The sequence below is a fragment of the Pseudochaenichthys georgianus genome, chromosome 6, assembly GCF_902827115.2.
Source record: "Pseudochaenichthys georgianus chromosome 6, fPseGeo1.2, whole genome shotgun sequence".
NCBI lineage: Eukaryota > Metazoa > Chordata > Actinopteri > Perciformes > Channichthyidae > Pseudochaenichthys > Pseudochaenichthys georgianus.
Window position 1 is genome coordinate 45,184,537 of NC_047508.1, and position 15,657 is coordinate 45,200,193.

The 15,657-nt window shown below is 44.1% G+C and overlaps 1 protein-coding gene across 1 annotated transcript in view; it reads right to left on the bottom strand.

The window, feature by feature from the left end:
* Positions 1-15,657, bottom strand: part of LOC117448352 (E3 ubiquitin-protein ligase TRIM21-like) — a 28,762-nt gene that overhangs the window by 7,919 nt on the left and 5,186 nt on the right. The window lies entirely within an intron of this gene.

Genomic DNA, 15,657 nt, shown 5'->3' on the forward strand with positions numbered 1-15,657 from the left:
TATTGATTTAAAAAATAGTTGTATTGATTTAAATTGACATCCATCCGCTAAGAAAAATAGTCCGTTGTTACTGTTTGAACTAACGTAGCAACGGCAGGAACTGCTTCGATAGCGTTTTTGAGGAGCTTTTTGATTACAGATTTGAAAACATCGCTGCTTGCTTTAAAAGTAGCACAAGTCATTATGTCAAACCTTGGAAAGTATCTAGATATCCCTGCCCTAATGCCAAAGTAACTGCACACTGAATATGTGTCGCCTTTTGATGTCTATGTCTGGACCGCTGCGTAAAAAGGAGGATTTCTGCCCGTTACTTTTCCGCTGTTTTCTTGTCCCTCTCGTCTTTTTCTTTTCTTCACTGGGGACTCATCAGCCATTAACAGTGGCGGCGCCAGAGTATTTTTGTTGGGTAATCTATGGTAGGGCTAACCCATACAGTGGTGGGGCTCAAGTCAGTATTCGTAATGTAATTACATACACGCTATATCTTGACAGTGAAACGCACGCGTGAGGCTTTTATTAGCTTTTATTAGTCTCCTTTTATCAGCTAAATTACATCGAGAGCAACAGGTGTGAGTTAAACAATACAATAGCCTATTCTGCTAATTCCACGTTGTTACAACATGCTACGCAGCAGCAGAAACAAAAAAAGTTGGCATATAGAATTGACACAGAGAGGGAGAGAGAGAGAGAGAGAGGGGGAGACAGAGGGAGAGAGACACAGGTAAACAGAGAGAGACAGACACAGCACACAACAGGTATCTCTATCGTCATACAAAACACTTTTTCAAATGACCCATTATTACAAAATATATTCAAAACTCACTATTCAATCTTCAGGTGGGTCGTGTGACTCTGGCACCTGTTCGACTTGTACCTCAATGCGAGGGCGTTTAAGAACAAATCTATCCATCCGAAATATACAATTAATCCTAGAAGTTCTGCTGTCTGTCTGCAATGTACTCGGCGCGAGTTTGGGGCAGACCCAACGTTTCGTTGCTCTGATTGGCTGTAGGTCGAGGCATTTTGATCTGACCGCGGCCGCGCTGATATTATAACGCCAGAGAATTTCCACACCTTTAGTGTATAAAACTCCCCCACTACTTGGACTATTCCTTGCACCCCTCTTATAGCATAAGCCCGAATGCTCTCAACCATATTGCGTCAGTAACGTGCACTTGTTGTTACAGCTGAGCAGGATCAGTTTGTGTGTTGTGGACACGACCGGTAGATTTTCGCAATCCGTGTTCTCAACATGCTTACTTTAACATAATTTTTCATGGTCGGGCTAAGCCATTTCTTGGTATGGCTGTAGCCTACCCCAGCCATACCCTGGCGCCGCCACTGGCCACTAACCATTCCTCCAAATGACTGTGCTCTCCAAATATATTAAAATTAATGTTAAAATCCTCCATGTTGCTATCACACGACAGCAGAAAACTAAAGACAATCAGACAGTTTGCTTGCTTTTCAAACTGTTACATTTGAAAAACAGTTAGAGCGTCTCTTGTCTTGTCAGTTTGAAAAGCCAACGGTAGGAACTGCTTGCGTTTTTGAGGAGCCTTTTGATTACAGATTTGAAAACATCGCTCCTTGCTTTAAAAGTAGCACAATTCATTATGCCAAACCTTGGAAAGTATCTAGATATCCCTGCCCTAATGACAAAGTAACTGGCAACTGAATATGTGTCGCCGTTTGATGTCTATGTCTGGACCGCTGCGTAAAAAGGAGGGTTTCTGCCACGTTACTTCTGCGCTGTTTTTCATGTCCAACTGTATACAATTAAATTGACCGGACTTCTTTCTGAAGATGTGAGCGTCCTTAACAACGGTCAATAAGTCCTTGACAGCGGTCTGTCTGTTCGGTATTAACAACGTGTCACGTGTTCTGAATTGACCAATCAGAGTCCTCTCCTGCTGATGTCCAGGTGTATATCAGTATGTAGTGTCTCTACTTTAAAGAGTCCTCTCCTGCTGATGTTCAGTATATCAGTATGTAGTGTCTCTACTTTAAAGAGTCCTCTCCTGCTGATGTTCAGGTGTATATCAGTATGTAGTGTCTCTACTTTAAAGAGTCCTCTCCTGCTGATGTTCAGGTGTATATCAGTATGTGGTGTCTCTACTTTAAAGAGTCCTCTCCTGCTGATGTTCAGGTGTATATCAGTATGTGGTGTCTCTACTTTAAAGAGTCCTCTCCTGCTGATGTTCAGATGTATATCAGTATGTAGTGTCTCTACTTTAAAGAGTCCTCTCCTGCTGATGTTCAGGTGTATATCAGTATGTAGTGTCTCTACTTTAAAGAGTCCTCTCCTGCTGATGTTCAGGTGTATATCAGTATGTAGTGTCTCTACTTTAAAGAGTCCTCTCCTGCTGATGTTCAGGTGTATATCGGTATGTAGTGTCTCTACTTTAAAGAGTCCTCTCCTGCTGATGTCATGCCAGGAAAGCACAAATGCTTCTCATTTTAAATATGTTGCTCTCGATGATTTCAAAGGCAGGTAATAGAGTTTTTAGAATTGATCAGATCATTTGTAGTTTGCTGGACCCTCTTCAGCTCCACCTCAAGCAGCTTCTTCATCTGTTTCCTGAGCGTCTCCTCCAGCTGAGTCAAAGCTCTCACCACAGTCCCCTCATATGAAGGTGGACGGACCCTGACTTCTGTCCAGTTCTTGGTGGGTGGAGCAGCGTTCAGGGACGTGAAGCTTTGGAGGAGGTGGAGCTGGTCTTCAGAGCGTGAGAGCTGCTCCACCTCAGAGCTCCTCTTCTTCAGCTCAGAGACTTCCTGTTCCAGCTCTTTGATGAAGCCTTCAGCCTGTTCCTCTGTCTCTCTCTGCTTCTCTTTGATGGTGTCCATGAGCTCAGCCTGGCTTCTCTCAACAGACTCCTTCAGAGCGGTGAAGACCTGAACACCATCTGCTATCTCTCTGTCTGCTCCTTCCTTACTGAGCTCCACTGAGCGATTAATCTCCTGGATCTTCAGTCGTCTCTTCTGGATCATCTGCTGAGTTTCAGCCTCTGTCTTCCCCAGCTCAGCCTTCTTTCCTTCACATCCTTCTTTCAGAGGAACAACATCATGTGTCTTGTGCTCTGAATAGGTGCAGAGCATGCAGACACACACCTGGTCGGTCTTACAGAACAGCTCCAGCAGTTTATCGTGCTTCACACACATCCTGCCTTCCAGGTTCTCCTCAGGGTCGATCAGCTGATGTTTCTTCAGGCCTGCTCTTGTTAGGTGAGGCTCCAGGTGAGTCTCACAGTAGGACTCCAGACACACCAGGCAGGACTTCAGGGCCTTCAGTCTGGTTCCAGTGCAGGCGTCACAGGGAACTTCTCCTGGTTTGACAACGTGTTGCTCTGAGCTGCTGCTGCTGGCTTTCTGTTGAGCTGACTGTCTGAACTGAGCAGCCATCTCAGAGATGAACGTGTTGACCAGCAGTTCAGGCCTTGAGTAGAATAACTTTTTACAGTTAGGACACTTTTAGGGGACTTTAGTGTCCCAGTGTTGAGAGATGCAGGCTTTACAGAAGTTGTGTCCACATGGTGTGCTGACTGGATCAGTGAACACATCCAGACAGATGGAGCACAGAAACTGATCTTCAGTTAGCAGACAGCTGGCAGCAGACATGTCTTCACTCTGAGGACTAAAAACATATATTTTTAATAATTTGTTTATTTGGAATCAAATTGAGTGAAAGATTATTTTTTTTTTTTAATTTTTTTCCCGGAAGTGAGGGACCGCTGGCAAGTTGCTGCCGCGCCTCCTCCATTGTCTGTCGATTGTTTCGTGCTGTTTCGTGCTGTTTCTGTTGAATGTTGTCTTGTGCAACTGGACTCCAAATCCGTCAGCTACAAACCGTCTGTCCCATCTAAGATTGTGACGATTAATTTAGCCGTTTAACAATCCGTACACGTGCTAATGCTACTGTGCTGTCACTCGGTAGCTTGAAGCTAGCCGCGCCGGTACACGGCTCACCGTACTGGACTACTTGGGCTGTGCTCTATTTCACCTGATAGCCTGATCTGGTGCGCCCTGCAAAGCACACCTGTTCGGATCTGTCCGCTGCCATTCTGCCAGCTCTCCTGGGTGCAAATATCCCCCTGTGGATTGCTGCCAACACGAAGGCCGCCCCACACAGGTTAGCTACTACCGGCTAACCTGTCACTCGTCCCCAGCGCCATACGTCTGGTTTCTCCGCCTCGAGAGAAAACCTGCGGCTACAACCAACACGAATACTCGCCCGCCTCAGCAGTGCAGGTTTGTCGCTTCACTTCAACCAATTGGATCATCAAACCGCTGGATTACATTGTTTTTGTTTTTAACTCATCATGTGGATTTTTAAACTGCTCATATGGAGCGCTCTGTGTCTCACGGTAACGAGCACGTCTCTTCCGCTGCGCTACTCTGCAACGGAGCTGCTACGTCTCCGGTCTTACTCCAGGACCCCTCCAGCTCTGCTTGCCCAACACTCTACTATTCTCAAACGACCAAGATACATTCACCGTGGATGTGGACGAAACTTTGAGTACACAAAACACAGCAATAACAAAACAATCCGCTCTTTCTGGTCCACTGAGCCACGCCCCCCTCGCACTGCCCGTGCTGTCAATCACAGTGTGTTATCCCCCCTGTCTAAAGCATCCACATACGCACAACTTACCTGTCTGAAACTATGTCTGTTTAACATAAGATCCCTCACCAACAAGGCCCAGCTGGTTTCTGACTTCATTATGGACAAAAAGCTTGATTTGTTATGCCTCACTGAGACCTGGCAACAGTCTGATGACTTCTCCCAGCTTAATGCAGCTGTCCGTCCGGGTTATGCTTTTATTAGTAAACCCCGTGCCACTGGGAGGGGGGGGGGGGGGGGCTTGCTGTGTTGCACCGTGAACACTTTAAAGTCATTGCCATCATACCATCACTCCTCTTTTGAATGCTTAGTTGTAAAACTCACTAGCCCCAATCCCATCATCATTATTTCCATCTACAGACCGCCGAAGCCCTCTGCTGTTTTTCTCACTGAATTTTCATCATTGCTAACATCTGTATGTGCAATGTCCCCTTCTGTTATCCTCTTAGGCGACTTTAACATCCACATTGATGACCCATCCAATGTTTTTGCAAATGATTTCATCTCACTCCTGGACTGCCTTGATATCACACAACATGTCAACCTCCCAACACATAACAAAGGTCACATACTGGACTTACTCTGCTGCACTGGCATCACTCCCATTAACCTTGCTGTCATTGAATTCCCAATTTCTGACCATAAAGCTGTAATTTTTCATATCCATGCCCCCCTTTCCAAAACCAAAGAACAACGGTCCATCACCTTCAGAAACATTAAACACATTAACCCCACAGATCTCACCACTCTGATTAATTCCTACCCCAATCCTCCAACATCCACCCACCCTGCTGACCTGGTGAATCACTATAATAACTGTCTCTCCTCTTCCCTCACTGCCCTGGCTCCCCTGAAAACTCACAAAGTTTCATTCACCCACTCCGCCCCCTGGTTCACCTCTGCGCTACGTCAGCTCAAAACAACTGGCCGCTGAAGGATAAAGATAAGGCAAAAAGTAACTGTGAATATAAGATATAGTAAATCCTGTTATAGGAAACGCTAAAAACATTGAGCTGTCTGAGTGGAAAAATAACGTGTTAAAGTTTACTGCTGGCCGGCTACATCCTGTTATCTTCAAGGACAGAACACCATGGTACGGTATGTGGAGCCCTGAGCCACACCAGGCGCAACTGTCTTGTGAGAAAACCAGTTAAAACAGGTAATTAGGAAAAGGGAGTATGGCCCTGGCCTGACCTTAGCTAAAACTGTGTGTGGCTGGGCAGAAAAGGCAGACTGCAGCACAGAGAGCACCAAAGGTGGGGGCTTCACAGCAAATACTATAAAGAACAAGATATATTCAGAATTCGGGACTCACTTCAACTGGGATCTCACACTGACAAGCTTGTCACGGTGGGAACTCAAGAAGGGGTCCAAGGCGCATATGTTGGCTAGTCACCAGATAGACATTGGTTAAGAACTTTTCTGAAGATTGAATATTTGTTCCATTTCTACATATTCCTATTTAAAAAGTAATTTTAGAGTAAAGAGGGCTGAGGCTGAAATGGGAAATAATGTGGGGCCTTCAATCACCCAGTAAGGGTGCATATTATTGACGACCAATAGGGAGGAGGGGTCACTCGACCCACCCTGCAGTGGTTTTTAAATCTTACTTGCAGCTTCACAGGAAGCGCACGGCACCAGATTATGAGTTTAGAGGACTAGCGGCACCACCTCCTAATGGACATTCATTTAGTTAGTAATTAACCGACATTTAGAGATGTTAAAAAGTAAAAACATACCTACCATGAGGGATGATTCCTAAGTTCAGCTACAAACCATTGATGAAATTACTTCTGTTTTTAGGTCCTTGATAAAGGAAGGAGTGATTGTTACATGTTCAGGACACCCAGGGTTCCACGCACTGTTAAAGAGGGTAACATTGTTCTTTAAGTGCACCAGAATTGAAGATAAATTAATAGAATGAGTTATGGAATACATAGCAGAGTTTCACAGATCCTGATAATGTTTTGACACAAGATAATAGTGATGTACACAAGTTTCTGAATTACATCTATTAGACGTGTTGATATTGATTAGGTGTAAATGAACTGCAGTAGTAGTACAATAAGGAAGTGACATTTTTTGGCTAACACTTTTCAGGGAATTTGGGAAAACAGAGATATCTTGAACATTATAGTTGTAATTGTGAATTAATAAATGATGGCGCTCCATATATACAGATTTCTATAGACGGAGGATGCTGGCCTGTGCTGGAACATCTCTGCAGGGCACGACACATGGCCAAAAAGAATGAGACCACCTGACCTTTGACCCTGACAGACAGGGTAACTTGGGAAGGCACTGTCAATGACTGACTCTGAGGTGTACCTGACCAAAACCTGACTTTACAACCTGACAGTGTGAGTGAGTGTATGTTTGCACCTGATCAGTGCAACTGCATGATTTAAAACGATGACTAATCAAGCATGTTTTGGACTAACACATTATTTCTGTGTGATAATAATGTGTGAAATGAGAGGTTTCCTAACATTGCACAAAAGGGGAAACCGTTTCTAACCTACTTGATATTTCACTCCCACAGGAGGTGGCGGTTTGCAGAATGTGAAACTCAAACTATGACATTTGAAGATTCTGTTTCTTTTAGGACTGAATGATGGAGAGAAACACTTCATTTCACTGAAGTGTTTACTGTGGAAATAATTGATGTACCTTTGGGAAAAATGTTTGGTATTTTCTTAGAATCCATTATGACCTGAAGGTTTTCTTCCCATACAGGTTTTTGTTTACACATGAGATAATGTGTAAAAAAGGGGGAGTGTAAACTTTACAATGTACATTTTTCATTTAGGGACTGAAAGGGACCTGCTGCCCCAACTCCATTGTTCAATCTGATCATTGATTGACAGTTTTAGAATTGACCTGCTCCATATTTGGGGATAACACACTGTTTGATGAATGTTGACATGTCTCTAATATTGATTGAGTTATAGCAGGTAACACAGATAAAGAATCAGTGGCCAAGGGGCTACCAGAGAGACGTAAGTCCAGAATGAAATACTGAAGAAGCTGACCGGTGAGTAATGTGTCAACTAATGTTTCAACAGGTATTAAAGTAACTAAGGTTTGAAATGTAGAAAGAACATATTTACAGTTAAAGTTAAAACATAGTAATGTAATGAGATAGAATGTAATTTGGACAACATCATGTAACTAGCCTGGTAAAGAAGTAAAAGCCATAGACTTTATTGTTGAGGTCATTATGGGGATATACATTTAATCTAAATACATAATAGAAAGACATTTGAGGACAGTTTGTTGGAATTCTGTATTCATTTTTTCAGCGGGATAATATCTAAGCACTGACGGGTAGAAGCAGTATCACCAGGAAGCCATTCACTTTGTTAGTATTGTGATTTTGGTTGTTTTTGAATCCATAAGATTAGTGTGTTTCTTTACCAGAAACATTAGCAGTTCAAATCATATTTAGATTTTTAATGGGATCTCGGGGATTTCATTTAAAAATAAATACAGATGCTTGTCAGAAATTCAGAGCTATTGAAATATGTTATTTAGTTTACCTAAAGATGTTGGGGTTCTTATTTAGTGGGCACAGTCCAAGTATTAAGATTCTGAAGCTGCACAATTAATTTAGAAAACCTGTGCACAGACGTCTGTTGTTTTAAGACACCCCACCAACAGGCTCCAAGTTGCCACGCACTGGTGGGTCAAACAGCCGAGGGCCCCAGAGCCCGGAGCGTAGGCTTGAGGGATTTGTATCAGATTTCTCCACACAGGTTGCTGACGCCGAAAGGGGGACCCGAGACGCAGGAGGCTGACTGTCAACCCCAGGCTCTCCGGCCCCGACCGAGTGACCCAGAGGACATCCCATGCCGTCCGCCTACAAGGAAAGGGGGACACGTGGTACCACTGGAGCAGGTGTGTGGAAGCACCAGCACCTACCAGGACCCTCGCTGACACCATCCAGGACCTAGGCCAACTGAACATCAGGCAAACAACCGAAGCCCCCCAACCCCCAAGTGTGGACATCGACTCAACTTCCGAGGAGGAGGAGACAACAGGAGAACCAACGGCAGCCCAGGAGATAACAGCCGGCGAGGAGGCACAACAAGGGACCGCTCCCCCAAAGTAGGCGGTACACCACACGCATCACATACACACACCACACAAGAGACACTCACCTACACTGATACACCAAAGAACTTTTACAAGAAAAACGAAGATGAAGAAGAACTCAGGACCTAACCAACACCTCTATTGCTTGACCTTAACACTTTGTTTTTTCATCATTGTTGGAATAATCATTATCATAGTGGGTGAAAGGGGGAGGCAAATCATTGACCAAAGTAATAATCCAAATTCCCCACAAAATGAAACTACACAAGATATCAATGGCCGTGTTTGCAGCAATTTTGACCTTGTGCGGGTGCTGCTGCATCCCATGTATCCGCTCAATGGTGGACAAAATAATTAGTACCGCCATAGCACCTTCTACTCCCCTGGGCCAACAACTCGCCTTGCTATCCTTAGAAAACAACCCAGACATTGAGGAAGGCGAAGAAGAAGCAGCAGCAATGGACACTTTCCCGACAGCACCACCAGTACCACCGTATGGCAGAATGTGGGAAAGAGAGACAGAAGCCTAAAACAGCTGACATAAATGTACATAAACAGTAGCGTTGTTTTGTTGCCCCAATCATTAGAATGGGGCAAAAGGGGGATTGAAGGATAAAGATAAGGCAAAAAGTAACTGTGAATATAAGATATAGTAAATCCTGTTATAGGAAACGCTAAAAACATTGAGCTGTCTGAGTGGAAAAATAACGTGTTAAAGTTTACTGCTGGCCGGCTACATCCTGTTATCTTCAAGGACAGAACACCATGGTACGGTATGTGGAGCCCTGAGCCACACCAGGCGCAACTGTCTTGTGAGAAAACCAGTTAAAACAGGTAATTAGGAAAAGGGAGTATGGCCCTGGCCTGACCTTAGCTAAAACTGTGTGTGGCTGGGCAGAAAAGGCAGACTGCAGCACAGAGAGCACCAAAGGTGGGGGCTTCACAGCAAATACTATAAAGAACAAGATATATTCAGAATTCGGGACTCACTTCAACTGGGATCTCACACTGACGAGCTTGTCACGGTGGGAACTCAAGAAGGGGTCCAAGGCGCTGGCGTTTTGTGGTATAGTATGGATTGATAAATCTTTGTTGAACTGTGTAATGAAGTGCTTATTTGAAGAAACAATCCATTGGAGTGCAAAGTCTAGTTTTGTACAGCTAACAGAGAATAGTGTCTAGGACACAATTCCTTTTCCCTCAGAACTAAGAAAGGTCATCGGCAGATCCGGACGGCGACCCCGCTCTGGCCATATCCAAACGATCTGCGCGGAGGACGGACCTGGTCCGGTAGACTCCAACACCGCCGACTGGAGCGGCTGTGCAAGAGCACCGGACTCTCAGTTCACACGCAAATGTACTCGGATCACCTTCACCTCTACAAGAACGCGCTTTCCAATGCCAAGTCCTCATATTACTCCAACCTCATCAGCACTGGTAACAACAGAGTTATTTTCTCCACAGTCAGTCACCTACTTCAGCCTCCTCAAACCCTCCCTCCAGATATCTCCATTGACCAAAGTACTGACTTTCTGCAATTTTTTCACTCCAAAATTAACACCATTCACCTAGAGCTGGCCTCAGCATGCACCTCCTCAAGTGATCCACCCAGAATGTCTACCACTGGTCCATCACTCTTCAGCTCCCTCTCCATCTTCACCCCAGCATCGGAATACACCATCTCAGAGCTCATCCGTAAAGCTAAAACCACCACCTGTCAGCTTGATCCTCTTCCCACCACCCTGGTCAAGGCTTGCCTACCAGCCATATCACCCATGATCACTGACATAATGAACTCCTCCCTCACCTCTGGAATTGTACCCACCTCCCTCAAACTGGCTGCAATCACTACCATCCTCAAAAAACCCGGTACTGACCCAGCCGATCTAAACCACTACAGGCCCATCTCCAACCTACCCTTCATTTCCAAGACCCTTGAGAGGGTGGTTGCCGCACAGCTTCAGTCCCATCTTGACACAAACAACCTCCATGAACCCTTCCAATCTGGTTTCCGCCAAAAACACAGTACTGAAACAGCCCTGGTTAAAATCACCAACGACCTCCTCCGTGCAGCTGACTCCGGACTTCTCACCATCCTCATCCTCCTTGACCTCAGCGCTGCATTCGATACCATCTCTCACCCACTACTCCTGGACCGCCTGGCTGGCATTGGGATCACTGGTGTTGCACTCTCCTGGTTCTCATCATACCTCACTGACAGACAACAGTTTGTACAACTCGGTAATCACAAGTCACAAGAAAGTGCTATTTCACTGGGTGTCCCCCAGGGGTCAGTATTGGGTCCACTCCTATTCATCATATATCTCCTCCCCCTGGGCAAAATCCTCCGTCACCATGAGGTTAATTTTCACTGCTACGCCGATGACACACAGGTCTACATTTCCTCCAAACCCACCACTGCCCTCCCCCCAACCTCCCTCACCACCTGCCTTGAGGACATCAGGAGCTGGATGAGCAGGAACCTCCTGAAGCTTAACGGTAGCAAAACTGAGGCCCTGCTCATCGGCTCCAAATCCACCCTCACCAATTCACATATCACCCCAGCATCAAACATCATCATCGACGGCTTCCCCATACAATTCGCTGCCCAAGTGAAAAGCCTCCGTGTCCTTCTGGACGGCTCCCTCTCATTCGCACCACACATAAAAAACAACACCCGCACCGCCTTCTTTCATCTTTGGAACATCTCCAGACTCCGCTCATCTCTGTCCCAACCCAGCACTGAAATCCTGGTCCACTCATTCGTCACATCCCGGATTGATTACTGCAATGCACTTCTGACTGGCCTTCCCATCAAGCTCCTCAATAGACTGCAAATAATCCAGAACTCTGCTGCCCGGATCATCACCCGCACCAACTCATCCGACCACATCACCCCCATTCTCACTCAGCTACACTGGCTTCCTGTACGCTACCATATTGACTACAAAAACATTCTACTCATATATAAAGCTCTCCACAACCTAGCCCCCATCTACATCTCTGACCTCCTTCAGGTCCCAAGCTATCGCCTCAAAACCATGGGTGCTCGACAGTGGCGGCGTTAGGGGGTGGCTACTTGGGCTCAAGCCCCGGATGTTTTCTGAAAAGCCAGGGATGTTTCTCTTAAAAAATTCAAATTCAAATTTCATTTTTTTTTTTTTTAAACGTCTCGGGAGTAATGTGCAGTACCGGAATCCACCAGAGAGGCAGCCACTGTGGGGCATTAGCCTGCGTACTGCGTAGCCTGCCCTGAAGAAGAAGTGATCCCTCCTAGTGCCTGATGAGTTTTAAGCTAATAGCCTATACAGTTATGGATATTAGAAAGTTATTGTCATCCAAGCAGGCGCCACAAGCTGCAGCAGCAGCAGCAGTATCAGCAGCTGACAACAATGTCATCACCAGCAGTGAAGAAATGGATGATGTTTCAGGTGTATTAATCTAATGGTGATATCTGCACTCTGGCTGACTGAGTAAGAAGTGAAAAAGAGTGATGTAACGTTAATGTTATAGCTAGTAAACATGGAGTAACCACACTAAGTATACCCTTATATGTTAGTATGTATACAGAACATGACTACAAATTATTCTAAGATGTAACGTTAACCCTTCATACCTCAGTCTACTTTTAAGACACTAAAATAACGTATTACATTTTGTATTTTGTTTTCGCGTGTGGAATTATACCGGCTCTCGTTTCAGTACACATAACAACAGAACTGACAGGCAACCTTCTGAATCAGACTCCGATTGGCTGTGACTGCATCCACTCAGAGTGTCCGATTCAGAAACGTGACTCTTACACTCTTTACGTCACAAACAAAGATGGTGGATGAGAATAGATCTATAAAACGATAAGCAATGCGCCAGAATCAAGGTGAGACTATCTGCATCCTTTAAAACTCTACGCACATTCGTTTCACCTTAATAAGTAAACGACTATTTGAGTGAGTTAAGGCATTAGTTTGCTTCATTAAAGGGTGTTAATGAGTGTTCTCCAGTGTCTTTTGTCCGCTTTAAGGTGTTATTAAGGTAGGGTTAAAGTTGCTCTCAAAGTGCACCAGATTGATGCTTTCAACTTCAATATTTAAAAAAAATAATCTTCCCGGGGGAGCATGCCCCCGGACCCCCCGAGAGGAGGAGACGACCCCCCTAAAGGATGTTCGGTCCACCCCCCACTTGTAAAAAATAGCACTGTACCCCTGCACCCCCCCCAACCCAACGACTCCTGGGCTAAGCCCCGGATCTCCTACAATCCTAAATCCGCCTCTGGTGCTCGAGCTTTCAGCTGCTCGGCTCCCAGACTCTGGAACACCCTGCCACGACACATCCGACAGTCTGATTCCATAACAACATTCAAAACCCAACTCAAAACCCACCTGTTCAAACTGGCATTTTCTCTATAATCTGTTTGTCTTGTCTTACCACGGCTGATACTTCACTAAATCCACTGTTTTAATTTGTAAGGTAAAATTGTAAATCTGTAACCCTGTAAGGTGTCCTTGGGTGTTATGAAAGGCGCCCCCCAAAATAAATGTATTATTATTGTTATTATTATTATTATTAGATGTGCTGAGAAAGTAAGAGATACCATAGAGATCTTTTTCTCAACACTAATAAATGAATCAAATATGATATTAAATCTTATTAGGAATAAATAACAAAGATTAACTGACAAACATTAATTTGAGCCAACTAGAATATATAGTTAAAAAGCACACAGGACCATGACAGGGAGAGTAAAAAGGTGCATGTGTTCAGGTACTGTACTTGTGTACTGAGATATTTCCACTTTCCCATTTAAATCTTTATTTGTACTTTTCCACAAAATATCAGCAGGACCTAATGCACTTTTCACTCCAATAAATGAATTGTTCACAGGTAGTTTGTTACTGCAGATAGTACAAAATAAATTGATCAACTAAATAGTGATTTAATAAAATTGCATCAATAATTATAAATCCAATAATATATTTGACTTTTAAAAAGGACATTATTCTTATTTATTTATGTTTTCAATTAATGATCGAGTACTTCCTACCCCGCTATAAATTGATGTACATGTATCCTCAATCATCATTGTGTTTATTATTACAGCCAAACCACTTAATTTTTCGTTCTGTTAATAAAGTCAAAGGCCTATGTATTCTTGTTATTGCTCCTAAACGACCTTGCATGTGGCTCCTGTAAATCCCTTCTGCACTCTGTCTGCAGCTGGTCTGCCTGCCTGGGTCGCTGTCAGTGACACAGGAAGGTTAGAGGAGATAACATCAGTATGAGTGAAGCACTTCAGACAGTCATGTAATGGATGCCTGAACGCCATTGTGTCAGACTCGTGAGAAAGATAGTTGGTTATATTTGTTGTCTTTGGTACTGACAACATGCTGCGTACATTTAACACTGCTTATTACACGGTTTCGTTGAATGCTTGATTCTGATTGGTCAATTGGGAAATTTCAGAGGTCAATATGACAGTAGTGCAGACCGATGCTAAGCACTATAAAGACTAAAGAGGATCAAGAGAGAGAAAGAGGTTAAAAGATGGAGTGCTGGACGTCGGATACCAGAAGCAAACAGACAGGAAGTAAACACTAACAGGAACACGGTACGGGCTACAGACAGGAACTAAACACTAACAGGAACACGGTACGGGCTACAGACAGGAAGTAAACACTAACAGGAACACGGTATGGACCACAGACAGGAAGTGAACACTAACAGGAACACGGTATGGACCACAGACAGGAAGTGAACACTAACAGGAACACGGTATGGACCACAGACAGGAAGTGAACACTAACAGGAACACGGTACGGGCTACAGACAGGAAGTAAACACTAACAGGAACACGGTATGGGCTACAGACAGGAACTAAACACTAATGGGAACACGGTATGGGCTACGGACAGGAAGTGAACACTAACAGGAACACGGTAAGGGCTACAGACAGGAAGTAAACACTAACAGGAACACGGTATGGGCTACAGACAGGAACTAAACACTAACGGGAACACGGTATGGGCTACGGACAGGAAGTGAACACTAACAGGAACCAGGTTAGGGCTCTGTAGTGTTTAAGGACTTGTTTGTGGAAACTGTGAACAGACGTGGACATAAAAAATGGATCAGAGCTGCCTTCATTTTAAATTCACTTGTTGGAGGTCCAGACGTTGGTGCTCCGTGGAGCGGAGTTTACTTTCTTAGAGGAAGCTATACAATCATTCTCAAGTCAATAAAATCAGTTTGATTAATATTGGGGTTTAGTCGGTAGTTTGTTTTTTACGTTGACGTCACTAACTCCAACTTCCATACTGATTGTACCTTTCATTTGTAAATAACTTTAATCTAACTCAGTTTATTATTTCTCATTTGGTGTGCATCTCTTTTTCGGCCCAACAAACCGGTTGTCACCATGGTAACCAGCATTTAAATGTATCGCCCTATAAAAACATGTGGCTGAACAAGTCCGACTGGTCTGCAGCGTGAGCTTGTTGAACACAGATAAAAACAGCGTTCAGTTTTAAAGTACATCTGAAAGCTTTTCATTTAGTTTAGCAAGAGTCAACGAGCTCTGGGTTTCCTGTCAGCGCCACCATTTCTGAGTATTTACAAAAATTAGACTGTGTTTTTTTTAATAGTATAAAGTTTAATAGAGATGTTTTAAGACTAAACAAGAGTAGTTTGATCACTCCTCTCTCTGTAGTTTCACATCGTTCATTAAGGCTGTCTGACTGATCCCTGTCTGCTGAAAGTCACTTTAAAAACTAACGTCTGTATTTCAGCTGCTTGTTGGTTATCAAACTAATAGTAACAACGCATTTAGGCTAAACTTAACTAATCATATGCCTTTTTGCTGTGATATCATCTGGAGCTTGATGGTTCTTGTTAACATCACAATTGTGTACATGTGTAAGGTCCTAAATACATTCAATAGAAAA